Source organism: Mus caroli, unplaced genomic scaffold (assembly GCF_978045245.1).
Source record: "Mus caroli unplaced genomic scaffold, Mus_caroli_1 scaffold_5, whole genome shotgun sequence".
NCBI lineage: Eukaryota > Metazoa > Chordata > Mammalia > Rodentia > Muridae > Mus > Mus caroli.
The window spans coordinates 110,493,619-110,499,724 of record NW_028227260.1 but is presented as its reverse complement, the minus strand read 5'-3'; the positions used below and the strand labels follow the sequence as shown (position 1 = coordinate 110,499,724).

At 38.4% G+C, this 6,106-nt stretch overlaps 1 pseudogene; it reads right to left on the bottom strand.

Moving 5' to 3' along the window:
- Positions 1-320: 320 nt before the first annotated feature.
- On the bottom strand, positions 321-1,898 carry LOC110287164 (small ribosomal subunit protein uS13 pseudogene; annotated as a pseudogene).
- Between the last annotated feature and the right edge of the window lie 4,208 nt (positions 1,899-6,106).

The following is a 6,106-nucleotide window of genomic DNA, read 5'->3' as shown; positions in this document are numbered from 1 at the left end:
GGGGCAGAGGGGGAGGGGAGAAGGAAAGGGAGGGGAGAGAGAGAGAGAGAGAGAGAGAGAGAGAGAGAGAGAGAGAGAGAGAGAGAGAGAGAGAGTTTTATAATTTGTTATATAGCCGCACTTAGCAAAACCAGGCAATGTGGACCCCCAATCTTTGTTTTTAACATTATACAAATTGCTTAGCGTTGGTAGAATTGGGAAATATATCCATGGGTACAAGAAATTTGTTTTACAAAAATATTTCCAAATCACTTCTTTCAATGCCCAGAAGTCTGTATTTCTTTTATTTAATTTTGAGTATGCAGCATGAAATTAGACATCTAGACATTGTTAGGCTGAGGGAATAGAAAAAGACAGAATTAAAATAGACAAACACCATTAAAATTGGCTCCTCCATGCCAATTATTTTAATCAGTTTACCTGATTTCTTTCACATTACATGAAATAGGATCAAATTAGTTTTCAGGCAAGAAGACTGAGATTCTGTGTGGTTAAGTAAGTTGCCTAACACAGCATGCAAGTGGCAGATCCACAGATGCATCCTAGACTGCCTGATTTCAGAGTTACAGACTGACAGCCATTCAACATCTCTACTTTCTGGGAGCATGCCAGGCTCTGCCTTGAATACATTATACACAATGGGTCACTTAATCCTCACAGCAGCCCCACAAGACTGGTCTTATTATCCTCATGGCAAAGATAAAGAAATAAACTGAGGTCCAGGAAGTAGTGAGGGGAGGATTTGAACCCATTCCTGTTTGTTTCCAAAGTCCTTTAAATTAGAAGGAATAGAGACAAGAATAGAGTTCAGATTTCAACCTATCACTGTACTCCTTATTGCAATTGGTCAGTGAACTGGCCAGTTCATACCCAGCTGATTTGGAGACATTCAGACTGAAATACATGAAAAAGAGAAAGAAAAACAAAAACAAAAACTCAGAGGTTGACACATCATGATAACTTTCCTCTTGCCATACAATGAACCATCTGAGAAATTTTCTCATCATAAACCCCATATAAATAGATTGGAGACGTATTAATGAAAGTGACATAATAATGCTTACCCCTTTTTAAGATGGGTCTACTAACCAGTTCTACTTACTAGTTATAATTTTTATAATTAAAAAGACAAACATCTATGAAATAGAACAAAGCAATATTTTCAAATGAAGTCAAGCCCTTTAGAAAGCTATTGAACTTGGTTTTGCTGAAGACTAAACAGGACATCAAAAATGCTAGCCAATCACTTTAGATGTGAACTTGAACCCTAGGTCTTGTTTTTGTAGATGGTAAAGTTTATGTTTGGAAACGAATCAATATAAATCTGGAAGCTGAAAATCAGTCTTTCCAGCAGATTATATGTTCTAGAATGTGCAACCTCAAGTTTCTGCTCTTCCTTGTATGTGTCTCAGTCAATCACCAGTAAAATGAGAATAAGAGTACTGGACTTACACACAGGAGGTCAGTGGTCTTGGTATGCTGACCTCATACACGAAGGCCCTCAAAACTGGTACAGCCTCCTTTGGGCTCTAATTTCTTCAGCTACTCCAGGTCCTCACACAACTTGTTGTCTAGACCATTAGCCAGAACCTGGTTGTAATTTCTGTCCTTCATATCCCCTGTCTGTTCAAGAGCCAGTTTGAGATCTTGTACTCTCATAGAAACTGCATGATGGTGATCACATGTTCCACCTTGTCCTCCATGAATTCTCTGGCCCTCTTGGTGAGGTCAACATCTGCTTTTCTCAACATCACATGAGCATATCTCTACCCCACCACTGTACCCATACCTCTACCGTTAATTGTAGTGATAGCAAAGACGATTTTCTACCACCCATTGATGTTGATGTTGGGTACATGCAAAATGTGCTGGAACTTCTCAGGGATTACCAGAGACATGGAGTCAGCACAAGCAATGGCTGGCCTGAAGGCCTCCTGTAGAAGCAAGGAAAAAAGCAGGGATTTCTAATGTAGACATTAATAAGTAACTATATTGTGGTCTGAGCATACACATTGGGCTCATCTCAGAACACATGATGGGAGCAGAGTCTCTCACTCTGGTTGGGAGTCTTAGCAGCCCATTCTGTAATAGTGGAATCAGAGGGTTTAGCCATGTGAGTATCCCATAGAGTATTTCTGTATTTCTCCCAAGGCCATTGCAAGGAAGAAAAAAAATACAAATGTATTTTATCACTGAGTACATAGTTTTGAGAATATACATTGACAAAATTTTGCTTGGGCTTGACTTTTCGGGGCTTCCAATTATCATCTTTGTGTAATTTAGTAATTTTTTGGTAGGTCTTACTAATTAAAGTCAGCAGTTTTCAAAGGTGGTAAATCCTTTCAGTGAGCTGGTATCTTATGAACTCCCAGAACGGGTTATGAGGAAAATCTAAGATAACACTAGCCACTTATGAAGCCTTTGTGACACCCCCCCCCCCCAGAACTCTGCATTTATAGGTCACCTCATGCCACTTCAATTTATCCAATCTGGAAGAATTCAATAATGGAAGAGAAAATGTTACTTCTTTTCTCTGCTTTGCTTCAAAGCTAAAGATAAATGACCATGGTTTTAGTCATTCAGTAACCTCTGCTCATTTACAATCCCATCTTATATGAGCTGAAGTATGGGATGTAGAAAAAAATCATTTTTTCCTATAGAAATTGGAAAATGCCTCTAAAACCAAGCAATTGAAAACCAATTTAAAATGAAAGAAAACACATTACTAGATCATAAAAGAATGCAGGATTGCAGCAACTTAATATTGAAAAGAAACCTGGGAGTCCAGTCATACAGGTCAAATTCTAGCCAGTGCAGGTTTCCCCTGAGTGCTCTGTGTAAATACTTGTAGGGATGGCATCTTTAGCACCTCTTCTTCAAGGCAACCTGCTCCATCTCTGGATCACTTCAGCAATTAAAATCGTATTTCTATACTGAACTATTTTTACTCTAGTGCACATGAAGATCATAGGATTAAAATCAAGAAAGTAATTTGTTCACAAAAGCTTCCAAGGCAATGCCTTTGTGATGAGCAACTTACATTAAGCCGATGTAATTTCCTTCTGAGAATTTCAACTCTTGCATAAAGAAAGAACAATCAATGTAAGGCACATCTGGACTTCACTAAAGCTATGAGAATCTGCAAGGAATTTCCATTAAGGAGCTGGGGGTACCAGGTCTGGATTGTACTATTATATGAGTCTTACAGCAAGAACATTAAGCAGTGCTTTGAGAAGAACCTGGGGCAACATATCCCAGAGACCACAGACATTTATCTTAGAACTTCTAATTTTATTCTGCAAGGTCTGGAATGAAAGAAATTAGAAACATTCTATATGTTTGGAGAAGATGCAGCATGGGAAATGAAGCTAGAATCAGAGTAGATGGAAACAAAAGCTGAAAATTTCTTGTGAAGCAAGAGTAGAATCCAAGGTGACCTTGACCAATTAGAAAAATGGTCTGTCAAAGAGAAGCTGACATTTGATGTTCAACAGGGACAGTGCTGGACAATCCATGTGCTCCCGAAATCCAAAACACATGAATACCTGCTGAGGCATGGCTGGAGAAGCCATCACTGTGATTCACACATTGAATAAATGGAAACATGACAGGACCATGGTTTAAAGGACTGCCATGGGTCTGGGTTTTGTGAACAAATCTCTAATGTTCAAAAACTAGGATATCATTCTTCTATCTTGTATTCCACACCAATAGTGACTTTATTAGATACATTTGTGCATTTAGCATATTAGCCTTTCTATGAGACCTGGAGGTAAAAAAGAAAAAGTGGAACAACTCTCAAGGTAAATGGAATGGGAAGCAGTCTTTATAGTGCATGTGTGAGGAAAAAGGAAATGACTAAAATTGTTGGCAGACTCCGTGTTGGCTTCTTACTTGCTTTTCTCTTGATGGAGCTTTTCATACCTTACCAAATAACCTTTTCCTACATTGCTTAGATATTCCACATAAAGACATGCCTGTCCAGACTGGCTCATTACAACACTCTAAAACTGGCTTAACCTGTTTCTTATGTTTAACCATGCGTGTGCTGACAACCCAAATTAGGAGAAAACATTTGATTCTGGATGACAAACCTTGTCATGACACTATCCTAGCCACTGTTAATCTATGGGCTACCAAAGAGTAGACACCTAATGATAATATGATATTAGATGGTGTGATAATTTGAATGAGAATGGCCCTTATAGACTCATATATATGAATGCTTGGTCCCCAGTTGGAACTATTTGGAAAGGATTTTGAACTGTGGTCTTGTTGGTGGAGTGTGTCACTGGCAGTGAAACTTCAAAACCCATTCTGAAATAGCATTCTATCTACCTCAAGGTTGTGTCTCAAGATATGATCACTCATCTTGAGTGCTACTCAGCTACTGCTGTAGTGCTGTGCCTTCCTGCCTGCTGCCATGCTCCATGTAAAGATGCTCATGGACCCTAACACTCTGAAATGTAAGCATCAGATAACACTTTCTTTTATAAAGTTTCCTTGGTCTTAGTGTCTTATAACAGCAATAGAAAAGTAAGTAAGATGTTTACAATAGGAGGAGCAATTCACCTTACTGATCTTCTAAATCTGGAATACTCTCTGTTAAGCTCAAGTTAGTATAGGAATGTTGGGAGGAAGAATAAGATTAATTATAAGCTATAATTTGCATTGGAAGCATATTATTGAATGGCACTTGGAATGAAAAATTGGAAGACATAAATCCAGGGCAGCGCTACTTTGTAGTATAATTGATAATATGCTAATATGACTTCAAATGATTATTTGCATGGTTAACAACTCTACTTAATTAACTTGTCGGAATGTGTCTAACTCATGGAGCATGGCACCTGATACATGATAGGTCCCAGATACACGTTAGTGAGTGTTTGGTGAATTTGATAGTGTTTCTCAACTTTGGCAATTATACTGACACTGATTTCTCTTACTCAGCATTGACACTCCATGCTGTGCTTTGAATTTTCATGAAATACACTGTAAGACTTTTACTTAAGTACCCTCCAAAGCATAGTTCAATGACTACTTGGTTTTTCCCTTGAGAATTTTTTCAGTTGAAAATCTAGTATTCTATCAGTCAACTTGAGTGTACCACTTCATCAGTTCTTCTTAAGCAGTAACAGTCAGTATGTTCTTTATAATTCTAATCTTAGAAGACATTATACTTGGTTTTAGACAAAAGTCCAAGCAACAGTAATAAAATTAGAAGACAGTAGAAGTCTGACATACTTTGTCTTTATTAAACTAAATGGTTAAACTTTCTACTTTCTTCTCATAGGGAGCTATCTATGGGCCTGTGATAATTATAGTCATTCAAGATAAGATTTGTAATGAATTGTAATAGTATCAACTAGTAAGTGGTATCCTTAGTGAAACAAAAAGCTGGAATGTTTAGTGATGTAAACTTAAGTCCTGTTGCAGATATCCCTGGGGGCTAATTATATTTGATATCAATTTTATTCTCCTGTGAGGAGTTGAGAACAAGGAACGAGTCAGCACTCAGGTGATTTCCTGTAAACCTACTTCCCACCTTAATTTGCAAAATAAAGGAGAGCTGATGATTAGGCAGATAAAGGGAAGGTGGATTGGAAGGTTGAGAGAGAGAAGAAGGAGAAAATGAAATAGGGAGAGGGTGCAGAGGAGGAAGAAGAAGAAAAGCGAAGCAGAAGCACATGGCCTGGAGAAACCTCAAGTTCTTAGGGGTCTCTTATATGGGGAAGATGGTAGTGTAGCGGGAAATCTGCCCAATCTAGGTGCACAGCATGTATTCATATTAACTGAGCCGTGTTCTCATTGCCAGGGCATATTTGGGTTGGATATTTACTGCAACAGAGTCCTATAGCTTTGTTGATATGTTTGGGGAAACATCCCTTAATTGTGTGTATATGATGGGAAGGATGTATGTGTAAATAGTCAGTCAGTGCAATAAGACTTTTTTTTTCCTGTCATCACATCTAGACCTAGTAGGCTGGATTCTTTGATCAGTGCTGGCAACTTGATCTGCCAATAAATCTCTCTCTCTCTCTCTCTCTCTCTCTCTCTCTCTCTCTCTCTCTCTCTCTCAGAAATAAGGGAGAGCTTCTCTCGT